Below are 24,799 nucleotides of genomic sequence, written 5' to 3'. Positions count from 1 at the left end.
CCCTAAGGGGAATATTTTACAGTGTTCACACATCAAGTCTCCCATTCATATGCAACCAGGGTGAACCCTGCTTAACTAAGGGGACAAGTCATGCTTGCTACAAGACCAGCTCTCCTTTCTCCTCAGAGATTCCTGCCAGAGCTCCTTCAACAGATTCGAACAGATTTCAACCACGCCCCCCTCCCCCGGCTCCTCAAGGTTCTGTTTGTAAGATAGATTCCTCTCCTGATGAGCAGTTCTTCAAGCCACTCTCCATGCCTGGTAGAAACTCTTTTACTACACTAGGTAAAAGTCACTAAAATTCTTGGGAACCCTTGACTTCCTAGAGAGAGACTCCAGCCTATAGCACTGGTGGCATACCATCTGGGAAGCTGTACACAGAACTGTGTGTTCCTAGTTCTAATCCTGTCACTATGCACACCTGGACTGTTGTTCTATGAAGGCAATACCCCACCGGTATATTGTCAGATTAGGAAAGGGGAGCAATTTTACTGCCAACCACTTGAAGCCCATGCTCATATCCCTCTTTTGGTCATCTTCTATGCCTATTCCTATCTGCACAGCTTTTCTCCAGTGTTATAAACATATGGAGATTCTCTTCACCCTCCATTTCTAAACAGTGACTTAGAGAACTGCATGGATTTTTAATAGCTGTTCAGCAAAAATGATAGCAGTACTCTTAAGTCCTCAAGCATGGGAGGTATTCTCTCTGAATGTGCACCACTGTACCTTTTTCTACAGCTGAGTGAACTCCATGTTTCAATTATAGAACTTACGCACATTGTTGGGCAACAGGTCAACAGCTTGCATGCCTTTATCTCTGAGCCAATGGCATTTGCTTAGCCATAAATCCAGAGGTGCTATAGTTGCTGATAGCCACCCACACAGCTCTGTTACGTGGTTAGAAAAGATATGCTTTGATGGTGTTCGTTTCTCAAAGCAGATCTTTTCAACACAGAAGATTCAGTTCTGCAGAAGGAAAACTTGCAAAATTTGAGATCCCAAGATACTTGGAATCTGAGAGAACAGAACAGTATGAAGCACTGAAAAATATATTCGTCTGGCTTCCCCTTCTCTTCTACAGAGAGGGAGAAATGTCCACCCAGTGAAAAATTTCTCTTTTCATAGGACAGATTGAAAAGGCAACTCTGCTAAAGATAAGGCTCCATGGGTCTTTTATTTTTCTGTGTAAAACCACTTTGAGAACTGTGTTTGAAGAGTGTGGTATATAAATATTGTTTGTAGTAGAAGAAGAAGAAAGTAGATAGGGATTGACATTCATTCTCATAGCAAACCAAAAAGACATTTCTATGTGCATGAATATGAAACCCAGGAGTGTGAAAACCATGGAAATTTTTGTTCCTGTTCATGCAAATGGAAAACCAAGGAAGGAAGAAACATGCATAGAAAAGTCCCTCATCTCACATTTCTTCCCTTTGATCTACAATTATTTCCCTGATTGCTCTCCACAGCAGCATCCTGCACCAGTTAGTGTGCACCTAGACCAACCCACAAGTCTGATTCCCATTCAAAGAGGAGTATATGCCAAACAACTACTATTAAGTGCACCAAAATACTTTCCTAGTTTCAAAAACCTCCTCAGACATTACCATCTCATGCTCTTAATCCCATTAGAATGTGTTATGTGTTAGGATTTGGGGATTATCAGCATTCTCCCCAAACTAGAATTCCCAGGATAGGAGGGGTATAAACACGTACATGTTTGCAGTGTAGGTAAGTGTACATAAACTGCATCTCTCTCCAGTGCTGAAAGATGACACTTTGCCCCCACCTCCGCAGGTGGCAATTATGACATCACCTGTGGCTTCTCTATTATGATGTGTTCTTTGTCTCTTTGGTGATGGCTATTGGCTAAAGCTCATTGATATGGAGGATGCAGAAGAAGAAACATCTCACAGGAGCAGCTTGGTTCTCATCCTCCTATCCCAAGAACATGATGGGATCATCATGGCATAGCAATTGTGCTCCTTTTAAATATACAAATGAGTGGGAAGGCTGCCAAGTAAGAAGTATCTTTAATTCTAGGACAGGAATTTGTAATGGCTGGAGATAGTTTGAAACCATGTTCATCCAAAAGATGAACAAGTATTTCAGGATCTCTAAATGCCAAATTCTTTCACTTCCTTTCTTTGCTAGGTTCTGTAAATAACATTTGCCAAGGCTTAATTCTAGAGATGGTAGGGAAAATTCTTCTATGTTGCCTGGAGAAGTATCTTCACCCTGGAAATAGATCAACTTGAACAGGAAACTACAGACAAATGGACGACAATAAGACAATCTTTTGGGGAGAATCACCTGGAAAAGCTAAGAAAAACCCCATAGATTCTCCCAAGTTTAAGAAAATACATTCATAACAAAAATCGTGATGCAAGGTAAGGAACATAACTTGTTGCAATGCTTCAGGAAAAGGGTGGTGATATTAATATCACCAACACAAAGTGCTTTATTGCTGAAGAAAGCAGCCATTTGGTTTCTTTCCTAGAGGGCAAGAAGCAACACTATCACAATGTGCTTTATTATCAGGAAATGGCTTGATCCTGACTTGAAATGCATGGTTTTCAATCAATTTAAGAAAGCAAGAAATTCATAACAAAAAGTCCGATGATAACATTGTTGCACTGTTTCAGGAAGCAGCAAGTGTAAAAGGTCGCAGGTGGTCACCACCACATGGAGGTAAATCCTTAAGAGGTAAGTCCTTTCTTTACAAAGAAAATAGCTACTTGGTTTCTTTTCTGGCCCACTGGTCTTTTCAAACTAATCACAGAACACATCTGTCATGGTTAAATGTTGATCTAACCATTTTGATTACTGTTTTGCATATTGAAAGGTAATTTTCCAGTCTACAAGTAACTGTAATCTATCTGTTCTCTCCAGAGAAAATGAGATACTTTCCCAAGGTAAGTAAAAATACACCTTTGTCTTGTATGGAAACAAACTTGTACAGAGACTGGATGGGGATGGTGGTGGCAATCTTTATCGCAGGAAATGGCTTGGTTTGAAAAGCATAAAACAATTCATGGTTTCCCAAAAGGTTATGAAAACAATACACTCATAACAAAAAGTCTGGCATGAGGTAAAGAATACCAGAATTGTTGTTTTGCTTCAGGAAGAAGGAAATGTGAAACAACACCAACATGGAAACAGACCCTTATGAAGTAAGTCCTTTATTGCTAATGAAAGTGGCTACTTGGTCTCTTTCAGTGATTAAACTTATCATTGAAACACCTATAATGGTTGTTAGTTAGTTAGTACATTTCTATACTGCCCCATACAAAAAAGTTCCTGGGTGGTTCACAATCTAAAAACAACCTTTAAAGCATTAATAAACATCCATTTTTTCATTTTAGTTGGGTTTGGGTTGTTTGTTTGACAGATTGAAAAGGATTTTTTTTTTTAAGTTAAAAAGAGTAGTCCATCCATTCGCTACAGTTTGATCACTATAAGTGCTTACTCTTCAACAGATAGTAGCCAAAAGGAAAATACTGAGGCTGTTCACAGAAGCAGCCCTACTCAAGTACAAGATCATGTGTATGCTCAGGCTGCACACAGCCAAGCAGGCACAGAGCCAGGCACCTAAAGCTCCCGACTCATGGGGGAATCCCTCAGATCACAGTACTTTGTGCTCAGTACAGTTGCACAGTACATTGTGGGATATCTGAAGGCCAGGATGCATTTTCCCAGCCTCCAGAATGCCACATGGCTTGCAGCAGCACCAGTTTGTTTGTTTGTTGATTTGATTTATACATTGCACTTCCAAAAATGGCTCAGGGTGATTTACATTAAAATAAAAACAATTAAAATCAATTAGCAATTAAAAACAAAAACTATAAAAACAACATAAAACCAATTAACAATTAAAACATTTAAAACAATTTAAAAACTCTGGAAGGCCAGGTCAATCTATAAGGCTAGGTTTTAAGGGCTCTCCTGAAAACCATTAATGAATTCAAATTATGGATTTCTGCTAGGAGTGCATTCCACAGCCCAGGAGCAGCTACAAAGAAGGCTGGCCTCTGAGTCGCCACCAGACAAGCTGGTGGTAACTGAACTCCTCAGATGATCTTAACGTGTGGTGGGGATCATGCAGAAGAAGGTGCTCTCTAAGACAACTCAGACCTAAGCCATTGTGTGGGCACAAACAATCATATCCACATAGCCATATGAAAACTAATACATTAATACATTCATAATAGCAGCTTAGTATTTTCTTTATATATATTTCACTAAGGCATACCCGTGGCTAATCCTGTGTGTGGCAGCTCTCATGAGAGTTCATGAGCAGAAGCACCTGATTGGGCAGTGGGGATTCCATATGCAGATATGGAGGAGGAACCTGTGAGAGCAGAAGCACCATGGTGATTGGGCAGTGGGGATTCCATATGCAGATAGGAGGGGCCTGTGATGGTGAAGGTCAGTTGGAATGCAACTGTTAGTGGGTAGGAGGTCTGCAAAGAGAGGGGTTGTGAAGGAGGAAAGAGCCTCTTCAGGAGAAGGAGGCTGCCACTGTGTGAATTAGATGAGGAAACAAGCTGAACAAGACCAGTTACATCAGGAGGGGTGGGGGGGACAGATAGAAGGGGAAGAAAGATGGAGGGGAAAAGCGAGTAGATGAGAGAGAGAGAGAGAGAGAGAGAGAGAGAGAGAGAGAGAGAGAGAGAGAGAGAGAAGGAAGGGTGAGGGATGGGCCTGGGCCTGTCAGTGGCCTGAGAGTAATGAGCAGCTATGGCAGCAGCAGTGAGGAGGCCGCTGTTTCTCCTGCTCCTGCAGGGAGGAGCAGAAGCGGGGTGAGGGTGAGGAGGTCTCTGGGGTTAGGGGCCTGCGGTTTGGCCAATCGGCGCTGGCAGTGCTGGCCAAGAGGGGTGAGGGGGATGGAAGCAATGGGATGGAGGATGAGGAGGAGCAGGAGCACAGCTCAGATGAGGGTGGAGAAATCTCTGAGGTGAGGGGGCTGAGGTGGTGGGGTGAGGGGAGCAATCAAGTACTAGTGTGCAGATGCTCTGTGCAGGTTAAGCAAGTAAACATTCAAATCCATATCAAATTTTCCAAAATTCCAAAAGTGGACCCCACTGATTACAAAAAGTTGATCTTATTTGCATCCCCCCACGCTCAAGAGAGTATTAAAGTTCTTTAGTAGGCTAAAAATTGGAAATCCTTATCCATCTGATAGACAGTTCTGTCAAATATTGATAATGGCTGAAGATTAAAGCAGGAGTGTGGAACCAGACACAACCAATGAGAAGAGTAGGAAAGGCCAGCTTTTCTGTTGGTCAAAGAAAAACGTGCTGCACCTTCTGAAGTCAGATGAAGTCAGTGCAGTTTACCACGGAATTCCACAACTATTGGCTAAACTGAAGCAGAAATAAATGCACATTCCTCTATATTAGGGGTGTGCATGAAAACTATTCACCTTGTGAGCCCTGTTCATTTTCAGAACTCCTGTCTGGTTCATTCCTGGGCCCATTTGGGCCCAGAGCAATCCATTTGGGGACTCATTTGGAGGATACTGACATGTTATATATGTAGGATTACATACACACACACACACACACACACAGAGTTGGGGGGAGGGGGAGGGAGGGAGTGAGCTGCAGGGGGAGAGAGGGAGCGAGCGAGCTGCGGGGGGAGAGAGGGAGCGAGCGAGCTGCAGGGGGAGAGAGGGAGTAAGCGACCTATGGGGGAGAGAGGGAAGGAGCGAGCGAGCTGTGGGGGAGAGAGGGAGGGAGGGAGCTGTGGGGGGGGAGAGAGGGAGGGAGCGATCTGCGGGGGGGAGAGGGAGCAAACGAGCTGCGGGAGGAGAGAGGGAGTGAGCGAGCTGCAGGGGAAGCCAGCGAGCTGCGGGAGGAGAGAGCGAGCGAGCTGCAGGGGGGAGAGGGAGCGAGCGAGCTGCAGGGGGAGAGAGGGAGCGAGCGAGCTGCATGGGGAGAGAGGGAGCGAGCGAGCTGCGTGGGGAGAGAGGGAGTGAGCGAGGGGAGAGAGGGAGCGAGCGAGCTGCGGGGGAGAGAGGGAGCGAGCGAGCTGTGGGGGGAGAGAGGGAGGGAGAGAGGTAGGGAGCGAGCTGCGGGGGGAGCGAGCGAGCGAGCGAGCGAGCTGCAGGGGGAGAGAGAGAGAGCTGTGGGGGGGAGAGCGAGTGAGCTGTTGGGGGGAGCGAGAGAGCGAGCTGTGGGGGGAGAGAGCAAGCAACAGCATTGTGTGGTGGGGGGATGCCACAGGCTCAGGGCACAACTGCACAGATGCTCTGTGCGGGGTCAGCTAGTGTGTGTGTGTGTGTGTGTGTGTGTATATATATATATATATATATATATATATATATATATATATATATATATATATATATATATATATGCATGCCATCAGCTCTGTTGACACTAGGAGCTTCAATGTACAAACATCTTCTGGTGTCACTTTTTTTTTTTAACCCATAACTGTGTTGGCTTGCTGTATCCCAGTGTAGTTATGGTGCATACCACGAGGCAGCTGGCTGCGCATTGAAACTTTTGCCATTGCTGGCATATGTGGTGGTAAAGCAGCAGTCTCCTTAAGCAGAAGTTTCAATTCTAAAAAGTTATAGAAGGAACTAAATTAAAAAATGCCCTCCACTCACATTCAGTCCCATGGATCCCGTTCATGCCTCAGCCTGTTTATTTTCAGAATGATTGGAACAAGGACACATGGGCATTCCATTCATTCAGAAAACACTTGTACAACACTTGTCTCTACATGGTGATTTTCCATGAAGGTCAGCATTACGGCCTGCAGGACACTAGTCAGCCATTAGGGATGTGCTCAAAATGCGATTTGGTGGCCAAATTGTGGGCACATCCCTTTACAAACAAGGGCTTACACAACCTATACCTTACTTGTGACCAAGGGAGTGGAGGAGCATCCATCTAGTGACGTTGCGCTCACACAATTTGCTCAGATTGCACAAATGCAAACTTTGTGCAAATTGTGTTACACAAAAGTAACACAAGAGTAAGCTCATTATTTCTAATGGGCTTTACTCTTATGTAATGCAATTTGTGCAAATTTTGCATTTTTACAAAACACAATTTTTATACCATTACACAAATTGTGCAACTACAGCTGACATACTTTGTGCAGTATGTAATCCAGTCTCTTCATTTTGACTTCTCAGTTAAGAACATAAGAAGAGCCCTGCTGGATCAGGCCCAGGGCCTATCTAGTCCAGCATCCTGTTTCCCACAGTGGCCCACCAGATGCCTCTGAGAAGCCCACAGGCAAGAGTTAAGCGTGTGCCCTCCCTGCTGCTGTTGCTCCCCTGCAACTGGTATTTAAATTGCATGCCAGATTACAGACATTTTATCAGAAGTGTATGGGAAATATTTCTTGGGCAGTTAGGGGCTTCTACACACATTCCAACACAGAATTAGTCACCCAATTATAGCAACTGGAATTTCACAGGTAGCTGAAATGTGTGACAATTCTGCACATTTGAGCTTTGCGATACGCAGATGTGCCAGGAATGTACACTTGGACTTCCCAGCAAATGCACACTCCACACTGAGTGAAATGCACAAGACAGTCTGCATATGAGAAGATTAGTGCAAATTCCTACATGAACACGACTTCTGAGTTGGAATTTTGGCATGAGTTTGAAGAAGTAGCTCACATCAGTTAAATTCTTCTTACTTTACAGACAATAAATTCTTCTTACTTTACAGACTTTGCTTGCCACTCATACAGCAAGCAAAGAGGGAGTTATGCCTTTTATTCACAGAATTCTTCCAGTGCCAGCAAAATGGATGTTTCGCTAGAAATATGTGAAGCATAATGCTCATAAGCCTCTTAATAAAGAACACTGTGGAAAACATAGCAGTCCATTGACAACATGTGGATGTTAGCCATTAACTTTAAAATATTACTCTTTCAAGAAGCTTACTAGAATCCAGTAAAACCAGAACTGATTCGGCAATTATTTCAAATATATATCTATTCAGACAAATTCGGTTTGGCATATTTCCATATTGTCTGCAAGGAAACAAAATTTCTCTGGTATTTTCTACATTTTGCTAAGTAATTATTTAAATATATGAAGCTCCAGTGAATGCCTAGTTATTATTTTGGCCCCTTTAGTAAGTTTTAAGAGAAAAGAAGGATTATGGATAATCTTGGTTTCACCAGTATTTAGTATTACTCAAGGTGAATGGATTTATGATGACTTCCATTTCCAAGAGAATAACCCAGCACATTTTGTGAGATTCAAAACTGGATTATCATTCACCAAGGAATATATCTGAGAATGCAAACAATTTATTTTGTAAGCTTGAGGGGAACTGTCCTGCTGTGGAACATAAATCTGTAATAATGAACACCAGCTCATAAAGATCTTGTACATTTTAAGAGCTCCCAGTATTTTCCTAATTATTTCATTCGATATAAGTGAAGTCTGCACAGTAACTTGACTGATAATTTTTTTTTATTTTAATCACTATAATTTATCTGTGTTTTCAGGGATTTCAAGAAAGGTAAGTCTCACCATCACTTCAATCTTAATGTGGCACAATAGCCGCAAAGCCATTTCCCCCCCTCATCCCCTTTCAAACAGTGCTGGGCTAGTTTGGACAATTGATTGATTGATTGATTAAGTGCCGTCAAGTCAGTGTGACTCTTAGCGACCACATAGATAAATTCTCTCCAGGATGAACTGTCTTTAACGTGGCCTTTAAGGTCTCACAGTGGTGCATTCATTGCTGTCGTAATCCAGTCCATCCACCTTGCTGCCAGTCGTCCTCGTCTTCTCTTTCCTTCAACTTTCCTTCAACTTGCCTCAAGTGAAAATTCTGGATTGATTTGTTCTATGACCCATTTGTTTGTTTTCCTGGCTGTCCATGGTATCCTCAAAAGTCTTCTCCAGCACCGAAGTTCAAAAGCGTCAATACTGCCTCTCATTTTTAGCCAGCAGATGATGAGGGACATCCATGTGCATCACCTGGAACCAGTCCTGTGAGGGAGCCATGGCCAATGTACTTATGAAAGGCATACATTCCCAAAATGAATTGTTGCATAAATACATTTCATTTTTTAATGCACACATTGCATTTAGAATGTTTAGTTGCTACTGGTTTTGTTACACTGTTATTGCTGTGGAGAGTTGATTTGTCTTTTATGACAGTGGCTGGCGTATCCTACAGTGCAACACAGGTGGTGCAGACCAACCCACACAGCTGTGGGGTTCTAACACACATGCCGACACTGTTGTGCAAGAGGGCTGTTCCAGGTACAACTTACCTTTGTGAGATTGCAGGTCATGTGCTACTTGTGTTGGTAATGGTGACCTGCAATCCAGCTGTACTGGAGTAAATCTCTCATGCCATGGCATCACCATGTGTGACATCATGGGTAGCAGTGAGCAGGGGCGGGGGCAGCTGCCCACCTCAATGGAGCCAATACCATTTAATTCAATGGGGCTTATTCCCCTTTGTATTCAGTCAGAGGCCCAAAAGTGTGTCAGAGACAGGTCTGCACTGCCTGCATTATGCTGCGGGGCATATCAGCCACTATGTTTTTATTTGTTTGCCTCCTTGGACCATTTTTTGGGGGAAAGATATAAATACTGAAAATAATCAAATATGAAACAAACACATTTGCAGCTTGAACGTTCCCATGAATGTAATTGGTATAATTTGGCCCAGAGATGTGAGCTTTGGGCAGTATAGAAATTTGTCAAATAAATGTGTTAAATAAATAATTGTTATGAACATGGTGGCTGCTAACCATAGTTGGTTGGAGATGTGGAACTTATTCTGTGCTCGCTGTATGCCTGTCAGTTTGGCCAGCTGATCTAAGTTCCTTCCAGCTGCCAAAGGGGGAGGGAATGAAGCAGGGACACATGGGAGGAAAAGATTCTTCTCCTTGAGCTTCCTGAGGCCAGCCAGGATGCTAATAAGGGAAAGAATTAATAAGGCATGCGAGCAAGGAGATGGTTTTCCTTAGTTGCATCATCTGTTCTCAGTTTCCTGCCTCTGCACATCACATAGAACAGCAAGCAAAAGTGAGATGAAGATGATGCTTTCTTTGCTCTGGCACTAGACTGTTCCCAAGATTACAGTGTCCCGATAGCAGCATTCCAGAAGTTAGTCTAACTCTACCCGTGCAAAGGTTTTTTTCTTCCCCCATATAGACTATGCAGGCTCTGCTATACTCTCTTAATGCACTGGGGATATTAAGAAATTGTGGTTTATTGTAAAGTCAAGTCTTGTATTAAATAGTTGAATCATCATATATTGCAGGACAAGTCATCACCGTGGAGGTCTTCACATTTGCTGTCAGATCAAACGTTTTGAACATAATCCATAAAATTATATATAAGCAAATGCTTATTGGTTTTCTTCTGTGAAAAGAATGTTCTGCACACCCATTAATCCTCCTCTGCAAATTTAGAGTATCTACTCTAAATTTAGAGTAGAGTATTTACTTATTCTTAAAAATTATTATACACCACTTAAATAATTTAGATTACTCAGTATGGATTCACCGCTTACCAAAACATTTCCAAAATTACAACATAATTTTGTTGTAAGAAAATAAGACCAACCCAGATATTAAAAACACTAACAACATAAAGGACAGAGGGCCAAAACAGCATTTTAAACAGCAGATTGTTCTAAAAGTAGCAGTTCAAGGAGTTAAACCTGTCTAAAAATTCATGTTTTTATGATTCTATCGGGGATCGCCCAGGGGGCCCCAGACCACTGCAAGACATTGGGCTGGCATTCGGGAACCTGCCCTCCCAGTGTGGCCGGTGGCTGCTTGCTCTGGCCAGGGAGCGTCTGCCTGGCCCCCACAGGATAGCAGCGTCTCCTCATTTGATGACGGCAAGTCATCACAGGATCAGAGGCAACTCACACGAGATCTTGGCCTGAGTTCTCACGAGACTTACTCCACCTGCCAAGGGTTATATAAACCAGAGTTGGCCAGTGTTGAGGGGCCAGTCCAGGGGGAGATCTACCAAGGGAAGGAGCTCTGTGACTCCCTTGGAGAGCTGGAGGCAGCTGTTCCTTGGGGCAGTCTGTGAAAGGAACAGATTGCCAGACAGTGGAATAGCGCTCCTCCAATGGCTATAATTCTGAGGCTGTCTGGAACCCTCTACACAGGAGGAGGTGGAACCTTACAGGTCCCCCTAAAGTGTGCCAAAGAGATGACATGGCAGACTTCCTTGGGGAGATGATACCATAGCGGGGGTGGAATGGGGCGGGGGGGGGGGACTACAAACAAATCCCTGGTACTGGCCACTTGTACTAATTGTGAATGCAGAGGTGTGCTAAGCAGGGCTGCCTCTGTTGGTATATATGGGAAGAGGCCAATCTGAAAGATAACCTAAACCCAAAACTTGAAATATTCTGAAGGTCAAAAATAGTACTTTGAATTGTGCCCAGAAATCAACTAGAAGTCAGTGCAGAGTATTCAAAACAGTGTTGTTTATGTTCTTCATAGCTAATACTGGAACAACCTGGCTGACATATTTCTGTACAGGGGCGTAACTATAATAGGGCAAGGGGAGACAGTTGTCTGGGGGCCCACTGCCTTGGGGGGACCTCCAGAGGCAAGTCACACGACTGACCTCCCCAGCCATGCACCCGCCCAGGCTTCCTTCAGTTGTATTCATTCTGTGAAATTGATGTGAATGTTAAGACCTGGAACTACCAGAACAGCATGTCTTTCTAGTACCATTAAATGACTTGCATCGTCCACAATTTACAAAACCTTTTAAAAAATAATTTAGGATGATGTTCTATTGTGGCATATAGGTGTATATATATAACACTATGCTTTTTGTTACCACTATTCAGCCTCATTTAAGATTTCTTTACTTCATGAGCTGAGCTTCAGTGAGGGGGTGGGCATTTTAAAATCTTGTCCCTGGGCCCACTCCAACCTTGCTACGCCCTTGTTTCTGTACCCACTGAAATTTCTGGATTTCCTTGAAAGCATCATCAGGTAGAGTGGATTACAGTAGTCCAATGGCCACATATGGTGACCAGGCCATTTGTGAAGGTGGTCAGATCCCTGACACTCAGAAGAGGGTACAGCTGGAGAACCAGCCCAAGCTGGTAAAAGGCACGTGCTCCTACCGATACTTCCTCTGAACACTGGGTGGAAGAACGAGGCACAAGAGGATCCCCAAGCTCCAAACCTGAACCTTTGGGGAGTGTGAGTTAGTCAAGAACAGATTACTTCCCTGCATCTAAGACTTAGGTTACCCACCATCGACATTTCATTTTATTTGGATTCATTTTCAGTGTGATTGATCTCATCCAGCCCCCTACTCACTCAAGACATGGTTCAGAATTTCCCCTGCTGTACCTGCATTTGGAGGGAAACTGTGTTTGCCATCAGCAAACTAATGGTACTGCACTACAAATCTTCCCATAAATTCTTGCTGCAGTTTCATACCAATGTTGAATAGCATGGGAGATGTGGTCCTCCATAGGATTAGCAGTGGGTGAACCAAACAGCACCCTGCCCTCATACTGGTTTGTATCAGTATTAGTAAGAAAATCAAACTATCATTAGCAAGAAAATCAAGCCGTGTAGACAATACTGAGCTAGATGGTCCAATGGTCTGACTTGGTATATGTCAGCTTCCTATGTCCCTACTCCCAGTGACATCATTGGGAGTGCAACATGGTTTGAATTCCTCCCCAATCCCCTTACTTGGCTGCTGCAGTAGCATCAGTAGTTCCTAATCATTCAAGAGCAGGGAGAGGTAAGAATGGAATGAAAGGGGCCTTTGCTCCTCCCCTTTCTCTCTCCCTCCTTTTTCCTTCCCCTCCCCCTCCCTGGCACTTGAAACATTTCAAGCGCAGCACTGCAGATGCCAGGGATATTGGGAAATGTAACTTTCCCAGGTCACTAGCTGAAGAAGAACTATGGAAACGGTGGCCCAGTTACGAGCATAATAAACTCATACTTCAAACTGGCCATTACCAAGTTCAGCAACATCAATACACAGGTCAGTTCTGATGGGGCTGAGCAGAAATCTTTCAGCACCTTCTGCAACCTCCTTGTCAAGTTGGAGTAGAACCATCAGGTCCTAATCCTGACAATCAGTCCAGAAAGATGCTAGGTCAATAATATCAAATGATGGTGAAAGATCAAAGAAGTTAAGATTTCACTTCCCCTAATCGTTTCCTGGCAAAGATCATCAGCCAAGTAACTACAAGTCTGTCACCCAAATCCATGACTAAAGTCAGACTAAAGTCATGTCTAGATCCAGATAATCCATGTCATCCAAGAGCTTCTGGGTCTTTGAACAACCGCCATAGGCTCAAACACCTTGCCCAGAAAAGGCAGATTGGAAACCAGCCTGCATCATAATAGAAAAAGGAAAAATATCCGTGGAGATGCAGTACTTCAGGCATGCCTCAGATCTTCTGAGCAAATCGAAAAGGGGTGTTTTGCCTTGGCTAGAAGCACTTGTTCTCATCCTGAAAGCACAGCTCATAAAAAGACATGTTTTATGGCCTGTGGCGTCGTTGAAGATTTCTAGTCCAGTGACTCAGATAAGCAAGTATCCTATTAAAAAGTGGACAGAGGAGATGGTTATACGCCAGCATATCACAGGCAGGAACTAACCCTTCCAGTACCATTTCCCTGCCTCTTCCCACAGTGAGAACATACTGTTTGCTCTGTTCCATAACCCTAAATCTACTCCCCTTGCTAATTAATGGAGTGCCAGGAATTCAATGAAGGTGGAGGAGGTTTCATGCCAGGATTTGTTTCCTTCAGGCTTCCATGTGTTCCGAGATGCTGTCCTCTCTTGTTGGGTGCTGACTGTACTTGCGTATAGCAAGGCAGAGCTAACAAACATGTCAGCATGGGGGCCTCCCATAGCCTCCCATAGGGGGGCCTCCCATATACCTCCTATATACTTTAAAATATATTTTTAAAAGGACATTCACAAAATAATGTGGGCATGGTAGAGATGTCTTTAAAACAATAAGAGATTAGAATACGGGCCATCCCGCCCCGCCCGCCCCCCCCATTTCACCAGAGAAACAGAAAGTGTGTGAAAGTAAACAAAATGTGAATGTTACCTTATTGAGTCTTCTGGCTTGAAATGTACTCAAAACTATAGGCCATTTTGTCATGCTAGAAACATCAGTTGCTTGCTATACCAAGTGGCAGCCATCCAGACGTAGTCTCCCATTTCATTGCCAGGTGCACCAACACAGTTTCAGGAGAGGCAGTGCTCACACTACCTGCCTTCATCAGCAGGTGGGTGTGCAGTATGCAAGCCACCATTAATAAGCTTCATTCTTCCATTCATTTTCTTTGCTGACATAATGCACAATGTTAACATTGCTAAAGACATCGGTGCCGCCACTGCTGTGCACACAGAAGCAGCAATGCTGCTATCCTGACCTATGGCTGTGCAAACTGCATCCCCATGGCCTCTCCCATTCACCATAGCAGAAGATACCACAGAGATGCATCTTGCAAAGCCTCCAGTGGCACTATTGCTTCCATATAAGCAGCAGCAGCAGCAAGCAGCAGCAGCAGCAGCAGCAGCAGCGATGTCTTCCAACACCATTAGCATTGTGCATCATGTCAGCCACTGCCTACTTTTCTGCTTGAAGTAACCCAAGAGCTTTATGGCTGAGTGAGGATGTGAACTGGGATCCCACCAGCCCTAACCCAACACTCTTGTCACGGTTTCACATTAGCATGATGCAGCCTCAGTTCCTGGCCAACATATGCTCCCTAGTGTCTGCAAGTACTCATGGACATTGCCTATGCATGAACAGTTTGTATGTGCATACAGATTATTCATATGGGCTAACCAACATGCAAAGGTTGAGGGAGAAGGCTTGCTAACACAATCCCACTTATCCTCCCCACATGCATTCATTCTTAAGAACATAAGAAGAGCCCTGCTGGATAAGGCCCAAGACCTATATAGTCCAGCATCCTGGTTCACACGGTGGTCCACCAGATGCCTCTGAGAAGCACACAGGCAAGAGGTGAGAACATGCCCTCTCTCCTGCTGTTGCTCCCCTGCAACTGGTATTTAGAGGCATCTTGCCTGTGGCTGGAGGTGGCCTACGACCACCAGACTAGAAGCCATTGATAGACCTGTCCTCCATGAATTTGTCCATGCACCTTTTAAAGCCATCCAATCTAATGGCCATCACCACATCCTGTGGCAGATAATTCCATAGATTAATTATGCACTGTGTGAAAAAGCACTTCACTTTATTGGTCCTAAATTTCCTGGCCATCAGTTTCATGGGATGGTTCTAGTGTTGTGAGAGAGGAAGAAAAAAATTCTCTCTATCCACTCTCTCTACTCCATGCATAACGTTATACATCATTATCATGTCTCCCCGTAGTCACCTCTTTTCCAAATTAAAGAGCCCCAGCTTCTGTATCCTTGCCTCATAAGGAAGGTGCTCCAAGCCCCTTATCATCCTGGTTGCCCTTTTCTGCACCTTTCTCACTTCTACAATGTCCCTCTTAAGATACGGTGACCAGAACTGTACCCAGAACTCCAAATGTGGCAACACCACAGTTTTATACAAGGGCATTATTATATTAGCATTTTTATTTCCAATCCGCTTTCTAATGATCCCTAGCATGGAATGTGTCTTTTTCACAGCTGCCACCGCACAATGAGTCAACACTTCCAATGTGCTGTCCACTATGACCCATGACCATTCAGTACTCATTGCACATATGTTGTCATCTGAATAGTGCTACTGCAGGCTTTCCTCTGTAAGACGCAGATGCAAATCTGACATCTATTAATTAATTAACTCCAAGAAAACAGACTACCCAAATGATGTTCTCATCTTAGTATTGCTGCTGTATTTATGGTTTTGCAAACGGCACCAAATATCTGAATACTGAATTATTAGCTCCCTCTTGTGGCAGAAAAACACTAGAAAACACAAATTTCAGCTACCAATCCAAAAAGAGAAGAGGAATGAAAAAGTAACTTTGAACATGCAGTTCTCTCATTAAAAATGCAGGCTCTGGTGATATGATATCTGCATAAGAATATATAAACTGTCATATATAGAGCAAGGTCCAGGTAGTGTAGCATTTTGCTTTCAATTTCCGTCAATTCAGTGATTTCCAAAAACTCACAACATGGTTGTGAAGGTGATGGCACCCCTTGTGGTTATGAAGGTGATGGCACCCCCATTATCGGTTGCTCGGAGGTATAACGTTTCTGAACACAGAAGTTTCACGTAGATGACTAGAGTTCTGTTTTGTTGCAGTGCTTCTGGAAATAGGAGCTCTAAAACATACATGGATTTCAGCAATTGCTTTAGACATACACACAGCTGAAAAACCAAAATGAATACCAATGCCTTCTTTACTGTAGGTTGAAGCTCTTGGTTTTATTTTGTTTTGGTTTTTATATGTTACACAGAGCTAGAGGCAGCAAAGTGGAGGCAGCAAACTGGAGGCAGCAAAGTGGCCAGCTGAAGTGACTGTTCAAAGGGCTTTTTAAAATGTGCAACCAAACACAAATGTGCAGTTCAGAAATTCAAGTCATGCAAAAATCATGTCATGTGAGATGGTGTAAAAAGTGACAGATAACAATGAGAAAAGTAAAGTGAGTGGCTGACACATTGCACAATGTTCTACATATGCTGGAATGCAATGTTTGCTCTGTTGGGCACGCATGAAAATTGCATAAACAATAGGCAACTGTTACTGCAGGCATAATATTGTGCAGTATATCAGCCAGTAAGTAGTCCAAGTTCCTCTGGAACCCAGGCCCTGATCAAGCACACTCATTCCTCCTCCCCTTCCAAATACACTTCCTTCAGACTCTGCTGCTATTCCCCACAGATACCTGTGGGGACAAACAAGGAATATGCATCGGTGTGTATTGTAATGGCACGCACTGGGGCTATTCACACGATCGCGCAAGTGAGTGGGTGGGCGGGGAGGAAGGCATGTTTCAATCTACCTTCCCTCAGACAATAGATCTTTGCCCCTTTGGCGCATGAGCCATGCGCCCACACAACCCACACTGCTGGCAGCAGCATGTATCACTATCTGCGCTGCTCCCGACAGCATGGATCAACAGAGGCCAGGACTCTGACATGTTTCTAACCTCTGGATAGCCGTGATGAGCATGGTGCCTTAGGAGATTTCCCCATCAGATGTGTACAGTATTTATTGTTTACACAGTCAGACAGGTGTTATTTACTGGTTTGTTTTATCCAGACATCGAGTCCTTCCCAAGGACCTGGGATGGCTGAATTTTATTATCAATATTGTTGCTGTTATTATTATAGATATCGTCGCAGAATATATAGGCTGTTCCCAGTAATGTTGCTTTTTGTAATTGGCTGATGGTGATTTCTGTGGCCCCTATGGTGTTGAGGTGCTCTTCAAGGTCTTTTGGAACTGCACCTTAGGCGCTAGTTACCACTGGGATGATGTTGGTCTTCTTCTGCCACAGCCTTTCAATTTCAATTTGTAGATCTTTGTATTTTGTGATTTTTTTCTATTTCTTTTTCTTCTATTCTGCTATCCCCTGGTATTGCTATGTCGATTATTTTGACTTGTTTTTCTTTCTTCTCAATTACAGTTATATCTGGTGTATTGTATTATTGGTGTATTATTATTATTATTATTATTATTAATAATAATAATAATAATTCTATTTCTATACCGCTCTTCCAAAAATGGCTCAAGGCGGTTTACACAGAGAAATAATAAATAAATAAGATGGCTCCCTGTCCCCAAAGGGCTCACAATATAAAAAGAAACATAAGATAGACACCACCAGCAGTCACTAGCAGTACTGTGCTAGGGTGGATAGGGCCAGTTACTCTCCCTTGTTCCCACCAGTATCCCTAGGCACTTATTCCCTTAACCTTGGCAAAGAGCCTGGCTTAGGCGTGGGGTAAGGTTGGGTAGGAGCACTGGGATCCACACAGATCCCAGTACTCCACACATGTAGCCTAGCCCAGATTATGCTGCCCTAGCCCGGGCTAGGCTGCTCATGAGAACAGCTGGTCTTGTGGTAACAAGCATGACTTGTCCCCTTAGCTGAGCAGGCTCCGCCCTGGTTGCATATGAATGGGAGACTAGAAGTGTGAACACTGTAAGATATTCCCCTCAGGGGATAGAGTTGCTCTGGGAAGAGCAGAAGGTTTCAAGTTCCCCGGTTTCTGGCTTCTCCAAGATAGGGCTAAGAGAGAGTCCTGCCTGCAACCTTGGAGAAGCCACTGCCAGTCTGTGAAGACAATATTGAGCTAGAAAGACCAATGGTCTGACTCAGTATATGGCAGCTTCCTATGCTCCAATGCTCCTAGCCTCAATATGAGTGTAAATTACTATTATGTAGTTCTGAATGTTCCTTTTTAAAAGCCTTGATTTCACTTTACTAGATGGTAAAGTAATCTTAAGTGGCGCAGTGGGGAAATGCTTGACTAACAAACAGAAGGTCTTCCGTTCAAATCCCCGCTGGTACTATATTGGGCAGCAGCAATATAGTAAGATGCTGAAAGGCATCATCTCATACTGCGTGGGAGGAGGAAATGGTAAACTCCTCCTGTATTCTACCAAAGACAAACACAGGGCTCTGTGGTTGCCAGAAGTTGACACCGACTCGACAGCACACTTTACCGTTACCTTTAAAGCTATCTCAGGCTTTACCATCTCATGTATAAACTAGGAATATGCATAGAGTAGGAAACATTCTAAATTTAAGAAGATCTTCTTTAAAAACCCAAACAGTTCTCAAGATCCTCAGGTTCCCATCTAACCCACACACTAAAATTTCTGGTGAATGATCTGGCTAGTTGTAAGATGAGACTTCTACTTAGCAGACCTTGCATATGTCCAGACCATGAATGATTCTCAACAAACCATGAAAGCAGCCTTCTAAAGAGGAAAGAGGAGATAAATTTAAAAAGTAAATTTCATTTGATCTGTCCTGAAATGTAGAACACCAGCTATCTTAAGAAAGACATTGTAGAACTGGAAAAGGTACAGAAGAGGGCAACTAAGATGATCAGGGACCTGGAGCACCTTCCTTATGAGGCTAGAGCTACAGCATCTGGGGCTTTGTAGTTTGGAAAACAGGTGACATATGATAGAGGTGTATAAAATTATGCATTGAGTAGAGAAAGTAGACAGAATTTTCTCTCTCACACACACAACACTAGAATCAGGGGTCATCCCATGAAACTGAAGGCTAGGAAATGTAGGACCAACAAAAGGAAGTACTTTGCATAATTAATCTATGGAATTATCTGCCAAGGAATGTGGCGATGGCCACTAGTTTGGATGGCTTTAAAAGGGGTTTGGACAAATCCATGGAGGACAGGTCTATCAATGGCTACTAGTCTAGTGTCTATAGGCCATCTCCAGCCTCAGAAGCAAGATGCCTCTAAATACCAGTTGCAGGGGAGCAATAGCAGGAGAGAGGGTGTGCCCTCACCTCTCGCCTGTGGGCTTCTCAGACACTTCTGGTGAGCTACTGTGTGAAACAGGATACTGCACTAGATATGGCCTTGGGCTTGATCCAGCAGGGCCGTTCTTACGGTATATTTCTTCCTAGGAGAGAAATTGGAAGGACGTGTAGAAAAAAGAGTTTTTAAAGATATCATTTTTCTTTTTTATAAAAGGGATAAAATATCCCTTTTATTTAATTTTTTTAAACTGCAGTTCACAGTCATTTATCACTGTCTTTCCAGCAGAAAGCTTGCAAGAGTTTAAAACAACTCTAGCTATTTTTTCTATTCCATGTATCCCACCATGTTGGTATGAACAGTATTACCCAGTGTGTCATTGCCACCTTGGCAAAAGGGGTAAAGGGAATGCAAATGCATTTCAGTTAGGTGTAAACAGACTGGGCTTGAGTGTCTGCTGCAAATGGCAGAGGTGATCTAATACTGGTGGGGCTTTCGGGGACTACATACAATCCAAACAGCTATTTCTGTTTGTTGACAAATGGTGATTCCTGGATTACTGTTGCCAAGTTGCAAATTATTAGATTTTAAGTGAGTGCCAGTGACAAAGAAAAAACACTGACATGAGGCTTCGAATTTTAGCCTTGCTCTAGTATGACCTCCATTGCAAAAGTGTACTTTTCTGGGTCAGGATATTTCTGGGTTCAGAAGTCTCTATATCAAATCAAATCAATCTTTATTACGGTCATAAACCAGAATAAAGTATATGGGGTGATTACATATTAAAAGTAAAAGTAGATATTAAAAGCCTAGGTTATGAACCCCATCAGTAAAAGGGAGCCAGCATGGTGTAGTGGTTAGAGTGCTGGACTAGGACTGGGGAGGCCCGAGTTCAAATCCCCATTCAGCAATGATACTTACTGGGTGACTCTGGGCCAGTCACTTCTCTCTCAGCTTAACCTACTTCACAGGGTTGTTGTGAGGAGAAACCTAAGTATGTAGTACACTGCTCTGGGCTCCTTGGAGAAAGAGCGGGATATAAAATAGAAAAATAATAATAATAATTGTGCTCTGACTTCTGGTAGTCTGTGGGTGGCATATGTCAGTCTAGTAATGCTGTGTTTGAACAATTTGTGTAAGTTGTGCAAACACAATATATTATTTACACAAAATGCATTACACAAGAACAAGCCCATTGGAGAGAGAAGGTGACTGAGAAGGTGGTGGCCTCCTAGCTCCAGGGAGTCTTGGGGGAAACTGATTATCTAGACCCATTCCAGACTGGCTTTCGGGCAGAATGTGGGGTGGAGACTGCCTTGGTCAGCCTGATCAATGATCTCCAATTGGGAATCAACAGAGGGAGTGTGATTCTGTGGTCCTTTTGGATCCCTCAGTGGCTTTCAATACTATCAACCATAGTATCCTTTCGGAGCATTGGGAATTGGGGGTGGGAGGCACTGCTTTGCGGTGGTCCAACTCCTACCCCTCAGGCAAGTTCCAGATGGTGTCCCTTGGAGACTGTTGTTCTTCAAAATCTGAACTTTTGTATGGTGTCCCTCAGGGGCCCATATGGTCTCCGATGTTGTTTAACATCTATATGAAACCACTGGGAGAGATCATCAGGGGATTTGGTGCAAGGTGTTATCAGTATGTTGATGACACCCAAATCTTTTTCTCCATGTCAACATCATCGGGAGAAGGCATAACCACCCTAAGTGCCTGCCTGGAGACAGTAATGGGCTGGATGAGGGATAACAAACTGAGGCTTAATCCAAATGAGATGGAAGTACATGGGGAAGTAACTTGCCTAGGGAGCAAAAGGTGCTGGTTTGAATCCCCGTTGGTATGTTTCCCAGACTATGGGAAACACCTATATTGGGCAGCAGTGATATAGGAAGATGCTGAAAGGCATCATCTTATACTGCATGGGAGATGGCAATGGTAATCCCCTCCTGTATTCTGCCAAAGAAAACTACATGGTTCTGTGGTCACCAGGAGTCGACACCAACTTGATGGCACAGCTCTACCTTTTTACTTTACTTATTGTGCAAAGTTGGAACTCAGGAGAAGAGTTTGATCTGCATGTTATGGACGGAGTCACACTTCCCCAGAAGGAACAGGTATGCAGTCTAGAGGTGCTTCTGGATCCCAGCCTCTCTCTGGTTCCCCAGGTGCCTTCTATCAGCTTCAGTTGATATGTCAGCTGCGTCCATTTCCTGAGATAAATGACCTCAAAACAGTGATACATATCCTGGTAACCTCCAGGCTTGACTACTCTATTGCGCTCTATGTGGGGCTGCCTTTGTATGTAGTCCAGAAACTGCAGTTGATACAGAATGTGGCAGCCAGATTGGTCTCTGAGTCATCTCAGAGAGGCCATATTACCCCTATATTGAAAGAGCTACACTGGCTGCCAATAGGTTTCTGGGCAAAATACAAGGAGCTGGTGGTAACTTATAAAGCCCTAAACAGCGTAGGCCCTGGGTATTTAAGAGAACATCTTCTTTGCCATGATTCCCACCGCACATCAAGATCATCTGCAGAAGTCTGTCTACAGTTGCCACTGGCTCCTTTGGTGGCCGGACGGGCTTTCTCCATTGCTGCCCAGGGGCTTTGGAATGTGCTCTCTGTTGAAATAAGAGCCTCCCCATCTCTGACAACTTTTAAAAAGTCACTCTAGACACATCTGTTCACCCATGCTTTTAATTAGATTTACAGTTTTAATACTCTTAACTTGTTTTTAAATTTCAAATTGTTTTAATGTTTAAACTTTGTTTTGATTGTGTTCTTATTGCGAACTGCCCAGAGACGTAAGTTTTGGGCGATTTATTTTTTTACATTAAATAAATAAATAAATGGGCTTATTCTTGTGTAATGCAATTTGTCAGATTTTGAGATTGCACAGCTTGCACCAAAGCAATGCTATGAAGCTGACATCTTCTCACACAGAATGCCAACCAGGAGCTGCTAATATCTGCCTAGCCATGCTGCAGTCCTATGCGTACTTACTTGGGCGTAAGTCCTGTTGAACTCAGTGGGACCTGAGCGTATGTTGTGTAAATTCATAGGAGGAGGCTGCACAGGAGGCGGCGGCTGGTGAGCAATATTGCAATCTATCCTGTCTCACCAGAACCAGAAGGTAAGTCACCAGTGATATAATGCTGGAACAGAAAGATGGACTGACATTATTTTTGCACAAAGCTATTGTAAGGCATAGAAATGAGAAGGGATGGTACTGGATTGGACTGAAGGAAGAGAATCAACTGTAAATTACTCTTTGCAGCACTTTAGCCTACTCATTCACCACAATACTATGGAATGCTTTCTGGGATAATTTACTATGGACATCCAAAGCTTAAGCAGGGAAACTTCCTGCCATAAATCCCACAGGCTTCTGTTGCCCATGTTTCTCCTCCCAAATAATAAGATTCAGATGTGCAATAACATGTTGCCATTTTGCAAAAGAAATACAATATATGTGTGATGAAATTTGGGCAGATGTTCCAATAAAAACATATTAAAACTAAATATATTAGTTTTAATAGATCATCCTTCAATAACTTGAGGAATATTTCCATTTCAGATGATTTCTTTTCCCCCCACAAGGCAGCAGAGGGCAGCACTTACTACTGAAAACATGCCAAGCAGCACTACTTGGTGCATAAATTGCTGAGGAAATAGGAATACAATGAATATTTATACACCACCTTTCATCAGAAGTTTCCAAAGCGGTCTACATAGATATAAACAAACAAATAAATAACTAAAAAGGCCCCCTGTCCTCAAAGAGCTCACAGTCTTAAGAAGAAACACAAAATAGACACCAGCAACAGCCATTTGCTGGGGTTGGATAGGACCAGTTGTTCTCCCCCTGCTCAATAAAGAGAAGCACCACTTTTTAAAGGTGCCTCTTTGCTCAGTTAGCAGGGGGAATGCATGATCATGGTTGATTATAGTACTTCTGCCATATGAAGCTGCCTAAATCGGACTCTTGGTCTCGCTGGCTCAGTATTGTCTATACTGCCCAGTAACAGATTTCCAGGTTTTCGGGCACAGGTTTTCCCCTGCCTTCCCTGGAGATATCAGGAACCGAACCTGGGCCCTGCTGCTTGCAGCCCGAGCCCCCACTGCCCCTTTTTCATAATTAAGCTCAACCATACCCCCACCCCCCAAAACCATTACATATGTTTTTAAAAGCCTAAGGTGATAATACAGCACCGATGAAGCAGCGGAGAGCTAAGAAAAGCTATCCGTTCTCTCCCCTGCTGTCTGCACATGCCTCCACTGTTGCACTTCTTTTCTGGAATAGGTCATGGAGGAAGGAGGTGGCTGATGGGATTTGGGGCTCTGAGAGCCATTCATTGGGGGTCTGTGCCCCATGGGCCGCCCCCTAATGACACCCCTGCTTATCATATGAATACACAGGGCACATTTAGATGCCACAGCACAAGCAAGGTGCCACCAAGCGCCAGTTACCAGCAAGGAAGCACCTTGGGGCCAGCCTGGAGTTCCGCACATTTCGCGTTGTCCAAATCCACCAGTGTCCAGTTGCCAGGCAGAACTTCCCTCCACCACCTTGACATTGGTACCCAAGGTCAGGCGTTGGAGGTGGCATGAAGTGCTGCCCAACAACTGGTCATGGGTGGGTTCAGACAACACAAAATGCATGAAACCCCCAGCTCCCAGCAGGAGTAATCCTCAGCTGGAGGCATCTTCCTCCTGGCCACCATGTCATCTGAACCCACCCATAGACATTTATTTCTCACGTTTAGGGTTTCTGCTGCTGCACATGGGGGGAAAGGAGGATGTATTATTATTTTACGGGCAGTGTTTAATTTTGGTAATGGGAACTTGGAGAAGCAACCTATGGTGCTCAAAAACAAGCCCTGAACACAAAACATTGTGGAGTTGCACAGGGAAGCATTCCTCATTAAGCAAACCACAAGCTTTACTATGAGTAGACCTTACTAAGAAGGCACTTGAAGCAGTCAGCTAAGGGGATGCCATTATCCTGCTTCCAAACCCCACCGTTCTACACTATTTTAAAAATGGGTTCCAGTCTGCTGAGGGGTGTGTGTATCTGAGGTCTGCTGTCTGCACCAGTACCAATATAATGCCCCCTGGGAACTCTTTAAAAAAACAACTTGAAAATATTTTCAAAGCTGCAGTGATTTCCATCTTGGGTCTTTAAACACTGCCTCTGTTTGATGCTGCAAAGAAGAAGCTTACATGGGCGAGAGAGCAGGATAGGACAAGCAAGATCTTTTATAGTAGTAGTAGTAAGTATGAAGAGGAGGGGAAATATGGCATTTTGGATCCACTGGATCCAGTCTTATTTATTTTTTACATATTTTCATCCTAGCCTGCCCTTCAAA

The 24,799-nt window shown here is 43.7% G+C and overlaps 1 long non-coding RNA gene across 1 annotated transcript; it reads left to right on the top strand.

The window, feature by feature from the left end:
- Window positions 1-1,895: 1,895 nt before the first annotated feature.
- LOC128324612 (uncharacterized) lies at window positions 1,896-10,134 on the top strand. Its single transcript, XR_008306984.1, has 5 exons — window positions 1,896-2,023; window positions 2,158-2,393; window positions 2,649-2,709; window positions 3,128-3,176; window positions 8,494-10,134. It is a non-coding gene; the product is annotated as an uncharacterized LOC128324612 (long non-coding RNA).
- Window positions 10,135-24,799: the final 14,665 nt, after the last annotated feature.

The sequence above is a fragment of the Hemicordylus capensis genome, chromosome 4 (genome assembly GCF_027244095.1).
Source record: "Hemicordylus capensis ecotype Gifberg chromosome 4, rHemCap1.1.pri, whole genome shotgun sequence".
Taxonomy (NCBI): domain Eukaryota; kingdom Metazoa; phylum Chordata; class Lepidosauria; order Squamata; family Cordylidae; genus Hemicordylus; species Hemicordylus capensis.
Note: the sequence above shows the minus strand (reverse complement) of the source record. Positions and strands in the feature narration are given on the sequence as shown.